A 23900-nucleotide genomic window follows, 5' to 3' on the forward strand; every position below is an offset into this window, starting at 1 on the left:
ATACTTCTAGCTTTCAGAGTGGAGTCAATAGATAAAAGAGGAAGAACAGTTTGGAGGTGGGGAAACAGAGGTGGGCTTTCAGGGTGAGAGTAGGTGGTTGGTTGGATGTGGGCAATGATGGTTGATATGGAGAGAAAGAGCAAGAATTATTGAGTGGGGGGAAGCCTGAATGTATTTTAACATTCGATGACTGGAGGGATAAGCCAACCCAGAGTAGAGGCCATGCCTCCTCTTTCAACAGAGCTCCTTGGTAGAGCCAGCAACATTTCTCCATGCACTTTAGTCTGTTGTCAGAGAAGATGACATCAAAAATAAATGGGTTGCATTGAGCTGGAGTTGGCAAGGAAGCCCGTGCCATTAATAGGATGGGCCTGGGGTTAACATAATTTAGCCCTCTAGGAAGCAGGATGTCACCTTGTTTTTCTTGGCCTTGGCCTGTGACCTCCTGCCTTGCTTGTTTTCATCTGAGCCTCCTTCTTGCCTATCCGTCTCTGCAGCTGAGGTTCCTTCTCTTTCCCATGAATAAGTCCAACCCCACATTATGCTTCTGCTGACTCAGTCTGGGTGTCTGATCACCTGATCTAGTTCATCCTATGAGGAAGTCCTGGGCTTCCCCATGGTCCCTCTCATGTCACACCCCTACGCCTAACTCAGCCACGTCCTCAATGGTTTTAAGCACCCACTGGCTCTGAAAGTCTTCTGTTCAAGGAGAGCTGATTTCTGGTGGAGCAAAGAGGGGCTAAGTCATAATTAGTGGCTTCTTTACTCTGGGAGTGAGTTGAACTGTCCACCTCAGACAAACCCATCCCATACCCGAGCTCCTAGATAAACTCTAAGGGGCCCAAACATGGTTCTGTGCTCCCAAGGGAATGGGCCTTAACTCCTGGATCTTCTCAAGCACATACCCCAGGAGCCACAAGTTCCTTCTTCCATTCTTGGTCCAAGTCAGAGTAAATATTTCCCTAAAAATGCTCTATCCCTCAACAGTGAGTGGGAGAGACATGTGAGTGAAGGGGGAAATTCTTTAGGTCTGGGGGTTGGGGGGAGACAAGGACCACGCCTCTTACAACCAGCCCTCTTCCCCACAGTTCCAGCACCCTGCCTCCGAGGATTAATTAAAGATGAGTGCAGGCCTGGGGAGCACATGGCTTGTCAGTTTTGTTTCCAGATGAAGCCCTGAAAAGAAGGTGAGGGGGAAACTGTGAGTAGAGGGAGAGGTTCTGGGAGGAGGTAGGTGCCAGTGAGCATGCAGTGTTCCCTGGTCATCTCCTCATGAGTGGTGATTGCCAGTGAGAATGGCTTTGGCTTACTGGTGATTGCCAGTAAGAGAAAGCTCTGGCCCAACTGGCTCAAACAATAAGGAGTTCTAGTATCTCCCAGAACAAGAGACCCAAAGGTGGGGTGGTGGTCTCCAGGGTCTCCAGGACCAGTTCTGGCTCTGCTTTTCTACTATTGGCTTCACTCTATTACTCTGAGAGGGATCAGCTCTTCCTATGTTTTCCCTTTAATTTTTAAAAAAATCAATGAGGGCTCATTATCCATACCTCCCAGCAGTCTTTCTCTCACATCTCATTGGCCAGAATTGTTCAAATAAATATTCCTAAAACACCCATTGGCAAGGGAAATGGGACCCCTATGACTGCCTTAGGGAAACCCACCACCTTCTAGAGAAGGAGTTTGCCTCTGAACACAGCCTAAGTTCTGTTAGTGGGAGAAATGATTGGTAGGTGGGATGGATGTTGGGTAAGTAACCAGCAATGCCTGCCTGCTACACGTAGTAAGGCTGAAACTAGTTTTGATTCTTTCTCTGTATCACTTGGAAAGAAAAGGTACTTTTTTTTTTAATGAAAAGAAAGAAATGGATGAGAGTCATGGCAGGTCAGAGGCTGAGCTGGACATTTGGACTGAGTTCTTCCCATCTGTACTTTCTGCTGCTCACAGCACTTTTCTGCCCACTGTCTCATTCAGTAATCAGAATGACCCTGTGAAAAAGGCAGGGAAGCGATTATTATCTCTATTTGACAGGTGAGGAAGAGGAGACTCCATGAGCTAAAGTGACTTTCCAAGATTCCTTCCAGGCACCCCTTTCATTCATACCACCTAGATATGCTAGCATGAAGTTGTGGCTTAGTTTTAGATCATTTAGGAAAAAGATTCATTCTCACTGATTGTACAGTCCCAGGGGTCAGCCTGTGGAGTGAAGCACTGAGATTCTCAGGACACTTCTCAGGATATCCACGCCATTTTTTCCTCCTCCACCTCATGGCAGGAGACACAAAGGTGTCCTTCTTGAACCCTGATCACAGGCCTTTTCTATTTGTATGGAAACAAGGGGCTTCCCAAACCAATTTGCCCTCCAAGAGTGGCACTGTCCTTGGTGCTGGCCTCTGCTTCCCCAAACCTGTTGTGCTTGATGACTTCTCTTTTCAGCTTCAAGGCTGAATTTTTACATCAAGATCTAGAGGACTTATGGGAATTACAATCCACCCTAGCATCATCCTTGCTACTCCTCTGAGGAATTCCTCTATGGCAGGCAAGGTAGGGATAAATAGAAAATGATTTGTGAGTTACAGACACGTGCTTTCACATGGCTCTGTTCATAGCACTAAACAATCTATATTCTTTAGTTCAAGGGTCAGCAAACTGTGACTCACAGCCAAATCTGGGGCCTGCCACCTGTTTTTATAAATAAAGTTTTATTGGAACATATCTATGTTCATTTGTTTACTTATTATCTATGGCTGCTTTTGCTCTACAACAGCAGAGCTGAGTAGTTGCAACCGATTTTATGACTCACAAAACCTAAATATTTACTAACTGGACCTTTACAGGAAATAAGTTGCCAACCCCTGCCCTAGTTTATTCCCTTGGGGCAGAAGATTTTTGTTCTGAGCACAACCTTGTATAATTGATAATTCCATTTATCCCTTTTTCTCCCTCTAACTCAGGATGGGGTCTTTCCCTAGCTCCCTCCATTCCTGGATTAACAGGCTTCCCTACCTGTATGACCTAGTCCTAGGTCTATCTCATCTCTTTAAATTCAAACTACTGTCCTCGAATACTAACTCAGTGGTGTTCTCTGGCCTCTCCCCACAGGTGTTTCCCAAACTTATCCATTTTAGGCACACAACCTTCTGCTTATTTTCCCCGAGCCAAGCCTCTAGTCTAGACAATGCCAGCAGTTAACCCAGTATTCACTCCTAGGAAACTTATACCTCTTTTTAACCTTTCTCAGTGTGCTAGGACTTTTCAAGTTGCAAGTAACAGAAGCCTGATCCAAATTGCCAAAATTTTAAAAATTTCTCTGAAAAGTCCAGAAATGCAACTTACTGCTTCCAGCAGTCAGGTGATGAAACCAGAACTTAGCTGCATGTCATCTCTTGGCTCTGCATTCCTCAAAATTGGCTTCATTCAGTCTGGTCTTTACCACATGGTGGGCAGAGGGCTGCAAATAGCTTCAGCTTCTCATATCCTCTCAACATCCTTAGCAGAAGAGACATCCCCTTCATGCTAACAAAAGAGCCTAGAACTGAGTTCCAGTGGCTTGGGTGGGATCACATGATCATCTCTGAGCCAATCACTGGCCAGGGGAGTGGAATATTGTGACTGGCCAGGTGTGGGCTATGTGGTGGGGTGGATGCCAGGTAGGTAACCCCAATGGATAGGTAGATAGATAGATAGATAGATAGATAGAAGTTTAGATAGCTAGATAGATAGATAGATAGATAGATAGATAGATAGATAGATAGATAGATATAGATATAGATAGATAGATAGATAGAAGGATAGGTAGATAGATAGATAGGTAGATAGAAGGATAGATAGAAGGATAGATAGATAGATATAGATATAGATAGATAGATAGAAGGATAGGTAGATAGATAGATAGATAGATAGATAGGATAGATAGATAGAAGGATAGGTAGATAGATAGATAGATAGATAGATAGGTAGATAGAAGGATAAATAGAAGGATAGATAGATAGATAGATAGATAGATAGGATAGATAGATAGAAGGATAGATAGATAGATGGATAGATAGAAGGATAGATAGATAGATAGACTTAGGTAGATAAGCAAGGACTATAGGTAAACATCTCACCCCACCTGCTGGGTTCATATTATTTCTCCCACATGGATTTTCATTTTCTCTTTCTCTGCTGTCTTTTCAAGAGGCTATAAAAATGTTTGAGTCTCTCCCAGCTTATGTGATAAAGCCTGTGCTTCTTAGGCTTTAGGCTACAACATGGCCTCCCTCTCGCCTGCCCCTCCGCCCTCTCTTTTACCTTATAAGCTCTAGCAATGTCGAGCTTTCACCAGAAATTCCCCAAATGTCCCAGGTCTTCACTGTGTCTTTGCACGTTCCGTTCCCTCTACCTTTCCCACTTTGTCTTCATGGCACGTTTCTGATTCACTGCCCAGATCAAGAATCCTCTTCTCTGGGGAGTCCTCTTCCCACCTCCAGGACAGAAGAAAGCATCACCTCATCTGTGCTAGTACTGTTCCTGTACCAATGTCCCACTGTCCTTCTGATCCTGCACCTACCCCACAAGGTTTATCTCTCTTTGTTTATCTTTGCCTTCTCCTTTAGACTATGGGCTCCTTGAGGGCAGGGACAGTTTCAGAAAATGTTTGTTGAATGAAAACATCTTCCCAGTGAGTTGGCCTTTGTATGGCTTCTCCAACTCCAGCCTTATGGCAATTCCAGTCCATCTAAAAAATAGGATTAATGAGAGACCACAGGCTTAAAGCGGAATGAAGCCAACTAGATACATTACTGATTAATTAGGTAGACACTTTACGTGCCATGCCCTATGCTAAGCAATGGAACCATGGAGTTGACTCAGGTATGTTCCCAACCTCAAGAAACTCAATGTATGATAGAGAAATGAAAATGTCTAGACTGCTTGTCTTTTCATCACTCTGACTCCAATACCTAGCCTCGTACCTGACACATAGTCAATGTTTAATAAACAGTTGCTGAACAAATAAATGAATAAATGAGTAGGAGATGAAAGGAATGCTATGGAAGGTATAGATAAGGCTCTGTCAGAGTATGGGATAAGAAACCAGAGCCAGGGAGGTATCGTTTTAATCATCTCTTGTTTACTGAGGGCGACAGGCACCGTGCCAGTTGCTGGGAAATCAGGGAGAAAGGGCATTCATCCCCTATTCTCTAAGATCCCACAGCCAAGGGGATGAGGCCAGATGAGAAAATCAATGCTTACAGGATGTTGTGAGAATTATGGAGCCGAGATATGTTGAGAGCTCTGATAAGAGAATATGGTGGGGGAGTGCAAGGAGGGGAAGCCAATGAACTCATTGATCGAGCAACCAGTGTCCTTCATAAAGAGATCTCTATGTTCTCAGCCCTTTCCTGTATTTCCTGTGGGAGGCTCAAGAATATACTAATCCATTTGCTCAAGGAGATTATAATCAGTATGGGGAGGAACAAAAACCACTCATAGGGCACTAAATAAAGAGTCAAAATATTGGAAAGTGCCTGGTTACGTGCACGCTTCAAGACAAAGAAGGTCACAGAAGAGAGAACTCAGGTTCACAGTGGGCCCAGGTGGTTGGGAAGGGCTTCCTGGAGGAGGGACATTCTGGAAGGGAAGCTCTGGGGACTATATATCTCTGAGGGTCTCCAATTCCAGGCTGGGGACCTTTTATACTGTTATAGCTTTTACTCTGTAGGCAGCAAAGAGTCACCAAAGCATATTGAGCTGGGTAGTGGCATGATTAGATAGAGATTTTAGAAAAATTACTCTGGGACATTATATTGAGAATGGGGAAGGGAGCTGGCCATGCAAGGTAAGATAGCGGGGCCAGCTCTGCCATGGCACCAGTGATAGGTCATGAAGGCCTCAACCACATCCTTCAGGTGAGATACCCTGGCTCCCAGCAGTTGGATTAGGGTTAGGGTTAGGGTTAGCAGTTGGATGGCCAATGCAAACAGCTCCCTTCCCTTGGCGGAAAGTGAAGGTTCCTTGGGAGTTCCAATTCACTTGTTCATTCAACAAATAGTTATTGTTCTAGGCACAGATCTAGGCCCTTGGGATAGAACTGTGAACAAAACAACAAAATCCCCTGCCTTTGTGAAGCTTCCATCCTATAGTCATCTTTATTGCTGTAGATTGCTCCCAGGGAGAGAAGAAAGCTAGCCCAGAGTTGCCTTTCAGGGCAGTCCATCGGGGAGGTTCTCTCGCAAACAGTCACCTTCCTCCCCACAACTCTCTCCCACAGCTAATAAGCTATGTGCTTCTTCCATTTTATCCCATTTAATCCTGATCCCCAGCAGAGCCTAATGAGGTGGAGGGTGGTGCCCATTATGCAATGATAATGTGTGGGCAAGGACTCCCTGGGATGCCACTGGCAATGGCTTCCCTTAGAGGATACTGAGGCAGGAGGCAGCTGTGGGAAGAAGCTGCCGTTCATCTGGCAGGTAGTTTGTGGGGAGGCCCCATCCAGGGCAGGGGGAGGCTTCCTCAATACTTGATTTGGTCCATGGATACCTGGGGAGTGTCGCACATCTCACCAAAAGCAACACTGATAGCCACAGAATGTTAATCAGACTCAGACATCAGGATCTAAGACAACTGTGATGCTGAAAACACACAAAATAACCAGGCAGCCTTTGTAATTAACTTGTGCTCCCTTCCAGCAGTCATTTTGAGCCAACGATTTCTTAATTCAGTGCTCATTTAGTGACTTTAATTTCCAATTAATTTTGCCGGTTTTCCTCCGAGGTGCTCGCGGTGTGATACAAATTCCTGAATGGGTAAGAACCCACCAGAGGGACCCAGGGTTCGGGGGAAGGGCTGAGACCAAGCTATCACTAGAAGGGCTGGACCCTGCCTGAGGGCCGAGAGTCAGAGCCTCCTAAGCTCAGGGGTCCTTGGGAGAGCCCTCTGCTAGGAGGGGGCTGGTGGGAGCTGATGAAGTAGTGTGGGGGTTGGGAGTACCCTTGAATTTCTCTAACTTTTGATGAGAGTTTTGATTTCCTGCTGGGGATAGAGTAGGAGAGGAAGCTCAGCCCTGCTGGAGGTACTTGAAGGGAAGGGTCAGGACCAAAGACAGCATCCACCCTTCTGCTGAGCCAAGGAGGATTTGAGAGGTCCTAGTGCTCTAAGCTAGTACCACCGGTGCCCTGCCCAGATCCTTTTTTGCTGGGCCTACACACCCATTGCCCAGCTGCTGCAAACGTCAGCTACTAATGGCTCACAGCCTCCTTCTTCTCTAGAACTGCCTTTGGCAAATAGAATTCACCTCTCCTGGGATGTTCCGCTCTCCCTGCACTCAGAGCACCCTGTAGGCAAGAGCGGAATGGTATAGGCAAAAAGCTGCACCCCCTCCCTTTATCCCCTGCCCCTTGCTGCAGGGTGAGACTGTTTCTGTGAAGCAGGTGCTGTTCCACAGTGGTGCAGACAGACCCCAGCTGAGACCACGTCCTTCTTTAAATCTTCCCCATGTTCTTCTGTCTTCCTTCTCTCCCTCCCTCCCTTTCTCTTGCGAGGACCCCTCGATAAATCCCACACACCTGAATCTCTGTCTTGGGCTGTTTCTAGGGAACATAAATGACAATGGTACTTTCTTGCATTCAACTCTTGTCTAGGTCTCACAATGTGCCAGGCACAGTACTAAGTCCTTTACAAAAAGAAATTCATTTCATCCTCATAGCAACCCTATGAGGTAGGTATCATTAGCATCCCTACTCTGAGATAAGAAAACTGAGACACAGAGAGGTTGAGAGACTTGCCCAAGTCAACCTAGGTATTCAGTTCAAAACAGGAACATAAAGTCAGTCAATCTGGTTCCAGACTCTGTGCCCTTAACCATTATGCTGCCCAAGATGTAACCAGTAACCCCAGCAACTGTTCTAAAAACATGGGTGATGTAATTCAAGAGCCTGAACCATCCAGAGGCATGAGGAGTGACTTTCCCAAGGTCCTTTGTCAGGAGGATGGAGGAAAAGGAAGATCTGAAACCCTGGAGTACTGGCCCCGTGATGTCAGGACTCTCTTTTAGTCAAATCCTCCCCCACCCCTCTGGGGATGGTACTGAAGATGGATAACATGACTCAGTGAAGCAAGTGCTAGTGTGAAAGTCAGACAACCCAGATTCCACTGCTAACTGTGTCCCTGACTCCTCTGTGACTTGGGGCCAGTAATTTTCCACCACTGGATCCATTTCTTATCTCTATGTGAATGGGAGTTAGTTACAAAGTCTTGAAGAGCCTCAGATCTAACTTTTTGGCTTTAGGAAGTAGCTACGGGGAGCATCCCTGGGGATCCCCCATCAGAGGGTGAGACCAGATGTCCATGGAAAGCAGAGAAGATACATTCCATGACTTGCAGGCATCAATGGCCCTGTCTCCAAGGGATTGAGGGGAGGGGTCCACAGGGTCACAAAAGAACCTGGGTCACAGTGGCCACTCAAGCCAATTTAGGGAACTCAAGCTTTTATCAGGTGCCAACATTATGCCAGGGATTTTGCACATGTAATTCTTGTCTCCCCAACCTAGGGGCACAATGGAGGCACCTTCACAGCAATTGCCCTACTTGCCATCCAAGGACCAGCCCCATATAGAGATCCCCCCCAACACACACACAGTGATATTTGGAGTCTCCATGGGGTATCTGCATTGTACTTGAGAATGAGTATTTTCTCCTATCAGCTGGGGATGTGCCATGTCGCTGCTCTCCTGCCATAGACCCTCATGGAGGGGACCCCACTGCTGCCTCCATGGCCAATGCCTTTTACAAGAAAGCCACGTGGGACTGGGCTCCCAAAGCTGCTGCTCCTCAAGAGGCCATGAGGCACGATATTCTCTGATGCTCCCGAAAGGAAGAGGAGAGACCCCCTCTGTACCTTGAGGCAGGGCAGGGCAGAGTGAAGGCTGTGAGAGAGGGGGAATAGGAGTGGTATAAATATTTGTCCTTTCCTTCTTCACTTCGAACCCTCACACCGCTTCCTCCTTCTCCTGACCTTAATGAGACCATATCCAAGGGCAGCCTCCTCCCTACTGGCCAGGGAAGCAGGGAGGGGCCAGGGCAAGATTCCATCTGTCATCATGCCCTCTGTGAGTCCCTAAACCCATCCAACCTCCCACAAAACAGCAACCCTCACAAATGTCCATGGCAACAGCTGCACCAGATCAAAGCCTCTGCCCAGAAGCTCGGGACCCAAAGCCTGCTGGAGGGTGCCGGAGCTGTCATGGCTGTCATTGTCACAGACCTCAATTCCCTAGTCAGCAAGAGCTGCAAAGTCCAACCAGCCAGGGCTGTTTTTTTTTTTTTTACTTTTTTCATGCTGTGAGTCAAAAACAACAGCTCTGTGGAGAAGGACACCAACTTTACTCTTGGAGCCAGGGCCACAGGTGGCATGCTGTGCAACTTCAGGGCCCGCCTCATGGCTGTGATGGAAGCCCCCTTGCTGTGCTCTCAGCTTCTTGTCTCACCCTCTCCATTCTACACAAGCACAGCTCTGCCGATGGCCCTCTCCTGCTTAAAAACCTCCAGACGCTTTCAGAAACCAACTGGATGAAATCTGAAGTGTCCTGTGGCATCCAAGGGCCGCGGCACTCTGGCTCTGTAAACCATCTTCGATCATATCCCAGATTCCAACAAATCTGGAAACCCATTCTTTCCCAAACATGCCCCTTGCTGCCAAGCCTCAGGGCCTTTGCACATGACATTTCCTCTTTTTGGAGTGCTCTACCCTCCTCCATCCCGCCTGTGGAAATTCGCATTTTCCCTGGGAAGCCTGTGAATAGAAGGAGGGCCCTGGCCGTGGGACCTGATACCAAGTCAGCCAATATTATCCCCTCTCCCAGGGCTCATGCTCTCCCTCCCATTCCCTTGGCCCCTGTCTTCCTAGACCCCGGTGAACACAGTAGAATTATAGTTGTAGGGCTGGAAGGGACCTGAGAGCTCCAAGTCCCAGTGATTCTCATATTTTGGGTGCATCAAATCCCCTGGAAGGCCGTTAAAACACAGGTTCCTGGGCCCCCACCCTCAGAGTTTTTGATTCAGGAGATCTGGCGTGGAGTCCAAGAATTTGTGTTTCTAACAAGCTACCAGGTGATGGCAGTGCTGCTGGTCCAAGGACCACACTGTGGGAACTGCTGGCCTAGATTTTGACTCAGAACTTAACCTTGTATCTGTTTCTCCTGAAGGATCCAAGGCCGGCACACTCCCGCTTCCAAGAGAGAGGCTGGGCTCTCAGTCACCCTCCCTTCTGAGTCCTGGGGAAGGTCTCAGGTATCATTATTACAGTGAAGTCAATGACAAGAACATAATATTCTCTGCGAGGAAAATAATCACAGTGACCCACAAAGTAGCATACTGTAACAATATCAATAGTGGCAATAATAATAGTAAGAACATGATTATAATATAATGTCATCGGCCCTAATGGGCTAAATCCAGATTGATCTGAGCAATATAAAAGAATTACTGACATACGCAAATGTTCACAAAGTCTAGCTTAGATGTATTATTTGGGGCCATTTGGATGATGGCGATGGTGATGATGACTATAATAACAAGCCACATTTGTACACAGCTTTAGCATTTCTAAAGCACTTTCACTAGTTTTATTTTAGCGGCAACCCTGGGAAGTAGACTGGCAGGCAAGCTTCTCTGGTTTTATAGATGAGGCTCACATTCACGCGTCCTTTAAGCCTCCATTTGGCAAACATGGGTTGAACACCTGTTTTGTGCAGGTCAAAGTACTGAGCAGGGGCTGGGGTAGGGTTGCAGATAAAATACAGGATGCCCAATTAAATGTGAATTTCAGGTAAACAACGAGTCACTTTGTAGTGTAGCTATGCCCCCAATGTCGTATGGGACGTATTTCTACGAAAAAATTATTCATCGTTCATCTGAAATTCAAATTTCACTGGGCGTCCTGTATTTTTATTTGCTAAGTCTGGCAACCCTACTGGGGAAGGAAGGAGGGGATAAAAAGAATAAGAAATGTTTCCTACCCTTAGAACAAGCTCACAGTCGGGTAGGAGATGAAAGACCCCAGTCAGATGATCCCAATCTATATAATCAGCTGGGTGGGAACAGCATTTTCCTAGATTGAATGTGCACAGGGATCACCTGGGGATGTTGTTAAACTGCTTGTTCTGACTCAGGAGGTCCGGGGTGGGGCCTGAGATTCTGTATTTCCAACAAGCTCCCAGGGGATGGGGTCGGCACCCCCGTGGTCCCTGACCACACTCTGAGTAGCGAGGGTGTAGAGGGAAGCTTAGAGGCTGTGGGAGCCTAGAGGAGGCACTTGGTCCATCTTTGGGGGTGAAGGAAAAGCTTCTTGGACGAGGTGGTACCTGGTGGGACTTGTCTGGAAAGAGTCAGGGGAGGAAGGTGGACAAGATGTAAGGGAAGGGGCACAATTTTTGAAGTCCCTGTGGCAGAAGATAGAACTACGCATTTAGGAAGGGCTGGGGTTGTATGTGGATGGAGAATAGGGTTTGGGCAAGCAGTGCCGGGCTCTGAGAATCCAGAGAGGAATCAGACAAGGTCCTTGCCAACCCAGACCCCCATCCCATCTTATGGGAGAGGCAGAGACATAAGATGGGACAGACAAGTACAGCCGACTGGGACTGGTGCTGAGTTGGAGGTAAGCATAGGAGCGGGTGGGAGCCCAGGGAGGGGTCAACTTAGTCCACCTGGGGCTTGTTGGGTGAATGAATTCAAACTGACCTTAGCTGCAGGGCAAAAAGCGAGGCCCATAAGGAGGCACAGCTGACACAGTAGCCCAGAGCCTGAACCTCAGGCCTTTCTTCATTTCACATCATTTTCCATACCCTGGTCAGAACATCAGTGGCAGAGAAACTGGCTATGTCAGTGGACTTGGATTCATGGAATCTGTAGTTATGTGGTTCTGGGGAGCTTTAAAGTTAACAGGCTGGGGCAGTAGCGCTCACGAGGCCTGTTCCAGTGTTCTCCGGATTTATCATAGCGCCCAAGGCAGATGGCTAGTGTTCCTCTAACTCCATTCTCTCCCCTTTCCTTTGGTAATAGATAGCCTGTGTTTTCGCTTGGTTAATAGATAGCCTTTGTTTTAGCTTTGTTCGCGGCCTCTCAGAGCAAAGTCTACACTTCCCAGCCTCCCTAGATGTGGCCTGACCAATGGGGTGTGGTGGACGTAACCTGCAAATCAGAATCAGTCTGGGTGCAGAACAGGAAACGGAAAGTACTCTAGGTTTTCCAAATAAAATGAGATTTAATAAAGGGGTAAGGGCTTTCAAAGTCATTGGCGGGCCTGGAAGCATGGAGGTTGTGGGATGCTGCTAGGATTTCTGATCACGCTATGGCGGGTACAAACCAGAGGTTAGGATGCCCCAGAAACCGCTCCAATGTCACAGCCGCCCACAGACACAAGGTGACCAGACAGTGCCCTGAAGATCCAGCCACTGTTGAAACTCCCATGGGCCAGGGGCTACAGGCCTGCCGTGTCTACTGCCGAAGGAAGAGTGGCCTCAGTTCTCCTTCTGCCTTCCAATTTGCACGTGGGTGAAGCTCACAGGCTGGAACTAGTCACAGCCAGAATCCTAGTCTCAAAGGGCTCTGAGAAATTCGGTTAACAAGGTTTCCAGGCTCTGTGATGAAGTGAAAGCATAGTGGTGGGCGTTGGGGGAGGTGCTGAACGCTGACAATACTCACCCTCACCCCTGCTGGCAACTGGGATAAGAACATGATATAAAGGCGACTTCCTAGGGTGGCAGAGAATCACAAGAGAGGTCACAGAAATGCCAGAGGAGCTGGGACCTTGGCATGGATGAGACATAAACTTCTATCTTGTTTAAGTCACTGTTTCAGCAGCTGAGCCTGTGCCCTGACACAGCACCATGAAGTATAAAATGAGGCCTCAAGAGGTATCGCTTCCAGAATGTGTGGGTGTTGACGTTACTGGAGTATCAGTTCAAACCTGGCCATTACGAGTGTGGCGATAAATATGCCATGGGCAGACAAAGCAGTATTCAGGGCTGTGGCAGCTGGCGCCAAACGTGGGCCATTGCGGCCATGCGGAGGGAAGTTCTGGGGCGCTCGGAGGGGATAGGGACGGGGGAAAGACTTCTTGGAGGAGGTAGAGTTCGAGATGGAGAGCTAGAAAAAGGCTTTCCAATGGAGGCCACTTCTCCCTCCCTTTCCCAGGGCCGCACCAAGCGGCGAACCATCCTGAGAGCGTGAGGGGCAGGAGGAGAGAGGCGTGGTGCCTACGGTTAACCGGGGAGGCTGACTTTTAACCCACAGCTGGATGGAGACCAGATGGTGGCCTGGGAGGTGTGCAGGGCAAGGGGCTAGGTGTGGCTCCAAAGGGACGGACCTGTGTCTCTGAGACATTAGCTTCAAGACTCTGAAGACAGGATGGCAATGGATGCACACTCCAGCGATGGGCTCCAGGTCATGAACTGATGCCTGGGACTGGCTCCCCCCTCCCCACCCTGCGGCTCCTCCTCAGGAAGGCACACAGCATTCACCCTTCACACGGGGGTGCCTCTAGTAGGCCTGCAGCCTGGGAACAAGGAGAGTCACGTGAACCTGCGTGCCAAGCCCTGGGGTTGTACCACACCCAATCAGCCATTCTCTCTTCACCCAGCTTTGGGAAGAGTATGTGTTTAGAGGCCGGATAAGCCCCATCTGGCCAGGGTCAGGGCCCATTTAGAGACCAGGCCAGGACTGTCCAGCGTAGAGGCATAGTCCAGGGCCAGGATCAGAAATTAGCCTGGGACAGGGACCAATCTGTGACCAGGGTTGGGCTCAGCCTGGGACCAGGGTCATAGCTTAGCCTGCGACAAGGAAGGACCACAGCTCAATCTAGGACCTGTCTGGGACTGGAGTCTGGACTTAGATTTTGATGGGGAAAGAGTGTTGAACTAACTGACCTCCCTGGGTATGAGCTCAATTTCACTAATTTCCTAGATAATAAACCATAATTAAAGGCTATCAGAGTATAAGTGTAATTTCTTCATTTACATCATTCTTAACCTTTAAAACCATCTTACTTTTGGGCCCTCTCTTTACTCTTCCCCCAAACTTGTGGTTTAGAGCCTTTGTCCCCTCTGGTAAAAGAGGGCATACAGGCCAGGGGGTAAGATGAGCTGCCTCGCCTCTCACAACAGGGTCAGAAAGAGATGGAGTCAGGCAAGAGGCCAGTTGAGCAGGTGCCCAGCCCAGGGCAGTCTGGTGCCCTCACAGCTTCCTGCAGTGCTTTGGAGACAAGCCCCAGGTCACCCTGAAACCCACCGGCAGGCGGCAGGCGGGCAGCTGGCTGGAGGGATTGGCAGCAGGGACGTCCTGGATCGGAGACTTGGGCCACAGCCAAGGCTGTTTAGTTGGGGTGGAGGGTAAGGGTGGTGATTTATTCATCCTGCTCTGCAGTGAGCCCCAGGGCAGGTGCCAGCAATTTGTCAGTCCTGAGTGACAGAGCCAGGAACCACCGAGTGGCCAGGAAGGGCAGGGACCCACCCCCCCACCCAGGTCCTCATGGCCACGCTCAGCTGCTGAAGGAAATAAGAAATGACAGTAAGTGACAAAATCGAAAACGTAATTAAGACAGATGGAAAAAACCGGCGGGGATGATAAAAGCCATTCCTCAGGCTCTGAGATTTAAAGCGAGGTCACAGATGACCCCGTCTTGGCCACACAGCCGGCAAAGAGGAGACGACGGGGGGTCCTTGAGGATAGGGGTCAAGCTCTGTGGAGGACAGTGAGCGAACTGGGCTTCGGCTGCGCTGAGAGTTTTGGGTTGGATACAAGGATGAACTTCCTGGAGAAGAGGGTGGCTAAACATTGGCATAAGTGTGACATCACCTTCTTTCCCCAAGAACATCTACTTCCCTCCTGGACAGACTTGGACACAGGGGCCTGGACAACCTGACCTCTCCAAGATCTGTGGGAATAAGAATGGCTTTATTGTCAAATGAGGAGTCTGCACAGATGGCATTTGGGAAGAGGACAAATGCAAGGCGGCTCAGCATGTAGCAGTTCCCGGAGGCCTTCCTGCAGGCCAGAGTTGGGAGAGTGGGAATCAGACAGGCCCCGTGGAGGTGGATGTCACCGTGCTTGGACGTAACATCCCCGAGTGACCCCTTTTTCCCTCGGTTAGACCAGGAATATAGTGGGTGTGGATTCCACTCCCCAAACCCAGAGGAAGCAGCAGGCCACCTGGCCCTGGGCTTTCCAGAGGCTCTGATGGACAGAAGCCCAGGGGCCCTGGGTGGGGAGAGCCTGTTTAGGCCTTCATGGAGGGTGGGGTGTCTGGGATCCAGGGGGAGATTCATGTTAGAGTCAAGGGCTCAGCACCAACATCTGGAACAGGCTTGCTTTGCCAACCACTGCTGAGAGAGCCAGCTTAGCCTTTGTTTTGTGGGACTGAACTGGCCATCTTTATTGGCCCCCATTCTCCCTGTATCCTTGCCAGTGCTCTGTGACGGGCAACAGGCTGGCAGAGAAGGTGGCTTCTTTATGCTTGGTGACCTCCCAGGCTGGTGGGAGGGAAGAGACTTGTCCTCCAATTCAAGGCAGCCATTCAGTTCCCATTTATTGAACATCTACTCTGTGTGAGGCCTGGGTTGGACGGGGGCCCACTGTGGAGCTTAAGAGGTGTATAGTTTTGTTAGGAATTGAAACCTATGAAGCAATCAGATATAAGTGACTTAAGTCGTAACCCAAAGTGACAGGTGGTTCACATGGTGAGTGCACAGAGACTGGGGGGAGGAAGAATTCCATGCAGGCCAGAGTCATCAATACAGGCTTCTTAGATGAGGCAGAGCATGAACCTGACCTTTGCAGGACAAGGAAGAATGACTTGAAACGTTAGAGGATGGGAATGCATCCTGGGTGGCTCAGTGTATAGGTAAACGTGTAGAGATGGGAAAGAATATTCGGAGAGAGTTTTTCTGAACTTCAGCACAGAACAAGGTATGGGGTGGGGAGTGTAGAACTCTTGGGAGATCCCAGCCAGTCCAAGGCCACTATGGGCTCAAATGTTTCTCTGTGAGAAGAGCCTGTGCCCAGGGATGCATTATTTTCCCCATGTGGATAGATCTATAGCCAAGTCAGCTCCAGATCCAAGTGGCCAACTACTCAGGCCTCTTACTCTTGGGTCTACGGAACAGGTTCCCTAAGTCCTGACACCCTCCGGAAGCCACAGAAAATGAAACCAGAGAGATTGAAATAAATGTCTCCCCTCTGCTATGCCGATGGTGAGGGATCAAAATCACTCCACCCCCCGACCATGGCCACAGAGTGGTGAGATGCACGTGGTGGGAGAGGAGGCCACTGCCCCAGGCCCACTCCTTCCAGTATGAAATGGACCATGAGCTCCTCTGGCCCCAAGGCCAACCCAGCAGTCCTCCATTGCCAAAGATGTAGTGGAGACAGGTTGATCTTGCCATCCCTGGACCATCTTTCATTACAGGACACGTCCTTGTTATAGATACTGAGCATAAAACAGGGCCGGCATCATCTGAGAGACTGGAGAGATGCAGGAGGCGCACTCCATCATCTCAAGCACACCATCCATCCATCCATCCGAGGCCCAGCATTTACGCCTGCGGCTAGAACACTGAAATATCACATTAGGATTTATCGGGGGATGTTAAGTCATAATTTATGCCACTCTCTCTCCCTTTTAGGGACGGTCTTCCTGAAACATCTCTATCTCCCTGACTAGCCATTCCTAATGACCCAAGAACGTGTGTCTGCCTACTTACAACTCTGTCTGAGGGGTGTTTTCTCCATTATCCCCCCCAACTCCATGGATCAGCCCCTCACGTTGGGGCAGCCCCTGTCTCTGATCTGGGAGAACTGATCCCCAGAGTACAAACTGTATGATGAAGAGGAGATAAGGCCCCTTTCCTGATTTGCCTGCTGGATCCCCTGGGGATATTGGCATCTCAGGGGAACCCCATCCCTTCACCCCTGTTGGCTCCAGGGGAACAATGGCAACTCTAGGTCCAAGCTGCGTAGCCTTGGAGAAGTCACTCTCCACACTCTGACCTTCTTCGGATGATTGGATGAACTTTAATGCTTCTCCCCACGCGAAGACTGGGTAAGCACATGGCCTGGAGGCCTCAGCTCATTTAAGGCAAAGTCTGGCAAAAGGTAGGTATTCCAGGGTTCTGGAGAGATGTTAGGTCAAGGATCCAGGCTGGGGCTGTGAGGATAATGCTTAGTCACCCCTCATCTTGGGAGGATCCCAAAGGGAGCTGTTCTTTTTCAGGAGGGTGGTGCTGGGGCTTCAGTGCTGGTTTCCCCCCATCTCGTTCCTCTCTTTTTCTCTCTCTGTCTCTGTCTCTCTTTGCATTCTCCTCTGATTTATGCCTGCCTGGAACTTGCCATCCTGCTTCCCACAAACTACTTATTTCAAACCACATTTTGCCAGACCACAAATAGTCCCAGTGTTGATCCAGATGCCCACCAAGGTCAGAATCCAAAGCCTCAATCCCCCAATTCTGAATGGTCTTATTGACATTTAATGACCTCAGAGGAGCCTGTCTTAGCAAGAGACTCCCTTGGACAGACAACGATGATAGAGAAACATTCTTGAACATGGGCATTGAACATTTACTGTTCTGAGAAACCAGGAAACATTTTTACCCTTATCTCCTCACTCCACTTTGCCACCAGGGTGTAGCTAGTTCTGTCCAAAGCCGTGAGCTCCAGGGCCCTTTCAGAGGAAGTTGACCTGGGATGGAGTTGTATGAGGTAAGCATTCACACAGAGGAAACACATGTCTTAATAAAATAGGTAACATGGTTGTGACACAGCAGTATCTTTTGATCAGATATACAGATTAAAAAAATTTTTTTTGCATATGAAATATCGTCACGTGGTTCGGAAAGGAGAAAACATTAAAGGCATGTAGTGAAATATTTCCTTTCATTGCTAAGATCCAACCAGTTCCTATCCGCACCCCCCCAAACTGCTACTAATTTCTTATGAAGTCTTCCAGAGTTTCTTTATGCCTATTATAAGCAAAACCAAATATGTATTCACATTTCTCCCCCATTTTTCACAAAAGTTAGTATCCTATCCATGCTGTTCTGCTCCTTTCTTTTTTCACCTAATGAAATATCTTGATCCTTTTATCTCTTAATAAGCTCCTTCATTCATTTTCACAGCTACATAGTGTTCCACTGCTGACTTCATATAATTCAAAATCTTCCTGCAACCAAACACATTCTGAAGTGGTTTGAAGGAGAACATACCTTCATCAGAGGATGTTTGAGATAAACGATCAATGTGACTCACAGCAGTGAGTCCGAGTCTTCAGTTTACATAAGAATTGACTTGGGAGGCAGAAGACACGTTCCCCCTGCCCCCATGCCTCGCCAGGGTGCTGATCCGGTAGGGCTGAGATCGGACCAGTAAGCTGTGCTTTAGCAAGTTGATTCTGCTCCAGGCATCTACAGCCCTCTCTGTGAGAAACTCTGGTGAATGGGAAAGAAAGTGAGAACTACATCCTATGCTGGAAATATTGTGCTTGCCACAATTAATCATTAAATTCAGCTCCAAGGTTGCTGGCAGCTCAGACCAAAGCGGAACCAAAAGGATACAGTGTTCTCCCTGCCAGAACAGAAGGCCAGTTTTTCAGGAGACATAAACACATCCCTGACACTAAATTCTAAGCAGAATTTATCATGGGAGCCATCACTTAGGGTACATTGAGCTGCCCAACGGGCATCAACTTCTCCGACAGCCACAGAAAATGTAGGCACATTCTTTAGAGTTCCTCTGCAGAAGTCATGGCCCGGTGCCAAGCTCAGGACAGCTCAGCTCAGGACAGTGTTTCTGTAGGAAGCTCAGCCAACACTGACCAGAAGGTGAAAAAACACAGGCCATCTGACAGTGAATATCCAGACACCTGTGACAAGGTCAGAACATCTGAATGGAGGAGCTCAATGTGACTGAGGAGAGAGAACAGGGAGACACATTCACTGGGCTTCTGAACCCAAGGGGAGGGGGGGGGGTCTCTGTCCTCTGTCCCTAGGCTGTGCCCAGTATAAAGATAGAGGCCTATCACCTTACCCTAAGAAGCTCCTGGAACAATGTGGTGGGAGAGCGAGGTGGATGGACAGCTATTTCCCCATTTTACCCCCTAAAGCTTTGAGCATTTCTCGAGTCTTCAGCAACTGGTGTCACTTTCTCATTAAGCATACAACTCAGGGGTTGGGACACGGTGGACACTCAATATAAATATTGGCGCTGATGGTATTGGTGGAGGAGGAGGGGCAGTAACTAGTGTGTCCCCCATCCTGCTGTCCTTAGGATATCTTGAAAACCTCCAGTGTTTTATGGATTCCAAGGGGGAAAATCAAAGTAAGTATGTCCAATATCCTAAATACGGCCCCTCAACCCCAACTTTTGTCTACTCACACTTAGGTAGGCCCAAACATTGCAAAGCCATTCTCTCCTCTCTCCTCTAGGCTCGCCCTCATTCCAGATCGGACAATGACCTCAGTATCATGATTGTCATCAGGATGTCCAGGTAACTGAAGCTATGGTTGAGTTGGAATAGATGAGGACATACCTCTGGGGTGTATTTAGCTTATCAGATGAGGCCTGTGATCTGGACAGGTCTCATTGTTCCTATGAGATGGAAGAGAGCTAAGGATTTATAGCGGGGATTGCTAGTTATATACCAAAATCCATCTTCCATAATGATAGAGTTGTAGTTAGCCACGTGGCTCTCAGCTTGGGACTACATTTCCCAAGCTCCGTACAACTAAGTGCAGTCGTGGACCAAATTCTCACCAATAGCAGATGTGGTATGTACCGTTTCCAGGCCTGGGCCACGAAACCTTGGAGGTGTGCTCCATCATCCTCCCTGCCCATGAGCCCAAACTTAGACATGCCTGTGACCCAGCTGCAACCAAGCAGGTAAGTACAGTGCCCTAGAACAATGGTTCTTAATGTTTTAGAGTGCCTCAGAATTATCTAGAGGAATTATTAGATCATAGATTGCTGGGCCATACCACAAGAATTTCTGATTCAATAACTCTGGGGGTAGAAACTAAGAATTTGCACTTCTAAAAAGCTCCAGAGGTGATGCTGAGCCCCACTGGTAGAGGCTGGGTGTGCTACCATGTCTTTACTTGGTGTGCTAGGCAGAATAATCCCCTCAGCCCCCACAGAGAGGTCCACAGCTTAATCCCTGGAACCTGTGAATATGTTATATTATATGGCAAAGGGGAATTAAAGTTGCAGATGTAATCAAGTTTGTTAATCAGCTGACCTTAAAATAGGGAGATTACCCTAGATTGTCCAGGTTGGCCCAAAGTAATCACAATGGTCTTTAAAAGTAGAAGCAGGAGGCAAGTGAGTCAATATCAGAGTGCTGCATTAGAAAGACACAACCAGCATTTCTGGCTTTGAAGATGGAGGAAGGGGCCAAGAGGAAAGGAATGCAGACAGCTTCTAGAAGCTGGAAAAGACAAGGAAGCAGAGTCTCCCCTAGAGCCTCCAGAAGGGAATACAGCCCTGTCGACATGTTGATTTTAGCCATTGAGACCTGCGCCAGACTTCTGGCCTCCAGAACCGTAAGAAAATTAATTTGTGTTGTTTCAGGCCACCGAATCTGTGGTAATTTATCATGGCAGCCGTAGGAAACTAATGTGCTTGGGAACTGTGCTCTGTGTGAGGCTGATCCGGCCTCCAGAGCCGGGAGTTCCTTGGTGGGAGGGCTTTGCCTCCTCTGCTTCCCCCACAGCAGCACCTGGCTTGGGGCTGGGTCCTCAGGGAAGAGAAGGACACACAATAAAGCCACGTGGATAGGGCTGTGTGTCCTTTCCTGTTTCCCAAAACCAAAGAGAAAGACCGTGTTTGTGTCACTGTTTGGGACACCCTCTAACCACTAACTCCTATAACTAAGCCCTGCCTATCCAGAGATTGCACTTCATTTTGGGCCCAGCCTAAGGCTTCCTTCCACTACACATTTTAGAAGAAAATATTGACCTCTACTAGAGGCAAGGTTGGAGTGTTACTGGTGCAAACTAGCCCTGCTCCCACAGTCCAGCTTATCACGTCTCATCAAGCCCATTGGGGACTTCTGGGGAGTCTCTGAGGCAGGATGCTGCTGCCGTTAGAACATGCTCCATGCTGGGGGTGGGGGGGGGGGGGTAGGAGGGGGGGGGGAATGAGGGGAAAGAATGAGGATGGGATCCAGACTCCCTCTGGAGGCCTATCTTTAGAAGTAGCTGTGGGGGCAGCTTGTGGGCCTGGGAAGGGCATTTGGCCTCTGGGGATGGAAGCACCAAGCTTGAGTAGGGGCTCTGGGTATCTGGAGGACTCTGCTGAGCAAGGAGTTGTGCGATGGCAAGAGCAAATGTCTGCAGGTGGGGAGGATTTATACAGAATCCTCACTGACTCTCCAGCCTCTGTCCCCAAAAGGAGCCCATCACCTCGCTGACACTCCTCTCAAGAAACTGCCCTGCCCACACAGTGGGCTACAAGCCCTCAAGCGCTCTCTTCCAGGAAGGCCTCGGGGAACTCCCAGCCCTCTTTGGTCTCCATGCTCTGACCCCTTCAGCCTGCCCCCCCACCTTGCCGCATCTCCTTGCTCCCTGGGTCACACTCTTGTCTATCCACCCGAACATGAGCTTCCTGAAGACAAAGCCCTGTTTCTTCCAGAGAGCAGGCACTCATGTCCAAGCTGGAAGAACCGGAGGTAAAGGATGGTGTTTGCTGGCAGTTGTAAAAAAAGGTAAAACCACTGCAGTTGGTGCTTGCTGGCAGACTGAAAGTTTGGTGGGGACACGAACCCTGAGCCAAGTGCAGGAGCAGAAACTAGGAGCCCTGGGATTTAGAGTCAGCCCTGTAGGGGTCGCCCTGTGTGACCTTAGGCAAGTCCCTTTACCGTCACCTGCACAGGCTTCGATTCCTCATCCTTAAAATGGGACTATAAATCCATACATGTTCAACCATGGGGGATGTTTTACGAGAAGGGCCTTGTAAGTGTCAGGAATTCTTTTCAAGCCCTGAAGTTAGGAAGAGGCAGAAGGAATGGAGGCTGCATAACTGAGCCAGAATGAGGGGAATTATGTCAAACCAGGGACATATTGATTAAACCCAATAATCCTATACCAAAGTGGACTCCTGGGGCCAACAAGGAAGTGGGATATTGTAGCCAAGGGGAGAGGGAGCATTAGGGATGTGCTGTCTATCCATCTGGTCAAACAGCCTTGGAAGCAAGAACAGCATGGAATGGCCCCTCAGAGTTCTGTTTGGGACCAGCAGGCCAGGCCTTGATCAGGCAGGGAAGAACCTAGCCTGTCAATCATTTACACTTTAGTGTGAATTCTGTAGCTGCTTTACCTCTCCCCAAGGGGTTTACCTATCAGCCTGAACCCTCCAGGCAAATGCAAGATTCTGTCCCAGGCATCACAGTGAAAAGAATTGGCCATGGAGCCTTCAACTATGCAGCCACTGCTCTCTCAGCTTGCCTCAGGCACCCCTGGATTCCAGAAATTCAGGAATGATCTTTCTTGCCCATCCCACCAGCTTGAGCAGTGAATGGCCATGCCCAGGAAGTAGTAAGTCCCCCATCCTTAGTAGTGTCAAGCCTTGGACCAGTTCCTTGGACAGGAATCAACCTTCTGAAGCGTGCGTTAATGATATGCAAGGTCCCTCACAAGCTTGGATTCCAAGATTCAGTGTGAGGGACAGGCACACAGATGCTCTAAGGCCCTACTGTCTTTTCCTCCAGAGGTGGGTGTTTCACAGTCCTCCCTGGATCCCCTGACCCATTTGTATAGGGTTACTTTGTGGGAGAACTCTGGGGTTGCAGGTCCAACCCTTGGAGCTCACTCTCTAGGCACCCTGGAAAAGACCCCAGAGTGGCCACCACCCAGGTTACTGGTTTGCACAGCCATTCCCGGGGCCTGAGAATGAGTTCCGGGGCAGAGGGAAAACCAGCCTGGGCTTGCCTCCTTCCCATGCCCAAACTCCCCAAACTGCAAGGGGCACATTTTCCTTCCTTTGGGAACAGAAGGGACTGGAAGCTTCTCTGCCATTCTGGCAATGGTTGGATGGGAATTCATGCCAGAAAGGGCTGGGGTGGAATGAAGAGGAAAATAGGAAGGAACTAACATTTAGAGAGTTCCTACCCTGTGCTCAAAACTGAGGGAGCACTTTACAAGCATTTGTTCATTCTTTCAAACATTAAATCATTCACCAATTTCTTCAGCAAACACATAGTAAACATCCACCACACCTCAGGCTTGGCCCTGCCTTCAAGGAATCCACAGAAAAACAAATGCTGTGAAGGTTATTTCATTACCTCTCACAAAATCCCTGTGATGAAGGTATTATTCTTCCCATTTTACAGATAAGGAAACCAAAGAGCAGAGAGGTTAAGCAATTGGCCCAAGTTTACATGATTTGTAGGTGGCAAAGCTGGGAAACAGACAGAACTTGGTTTTCAATTCTGTTACTTCTACCCCTTCCAACAGTGTGTCTGTCCTCATGTGTAAAATGGGTGTGCAGCTCCCTATTTGCAGGGTTGTTATGAAGCTTAGATTAGATACAATGCATGTTAAACACTGTCATGATGTGGATATGCAGTAAGTGGTTCATGATGCAGTGGTTCTTGTGGCTCCAAGTTCAATGTTCTCTCACTTCCTCATATGTTTGTTGGAGACAGGCTGCCACAAAGCTGGACTCAACGGGAGCTGTGGAAGGAAGGAGGCAATGAAGGGCTTGGGAAAGCCTAGGTCCTGTGGGAAGCACATATTTATCAGTCTGTCATCAAGGTATAATTGAGCACCAGTTGTGTAGCCTCAGGATCTGAGAAGGAGATGAAAGACCCAGAAGATCCAACCCCCAAACCCCACCCTCAGGGAACTCTCAGGATGGTTGGGAAGGTAAAACAGACACATGAAACC

This window comes from Monodon monoceros, unplaced genomic scaffold (assembly GCF_005190385.1).
Source record: "Monodon monoceros isolate NGI ecotype Baffin Bay Population unplaced genomic scaffold, NGI_Narwhal_1 Super_Scaffold_21, whole genome shotgun sequence".
In the NCBI taxonomy this organism is placed as follows: Eukaryota; Metazoa; Chordata; class Mammalia; order Artiodactyla; family Monodontidae; genus Monodon; species Monodon monoceros.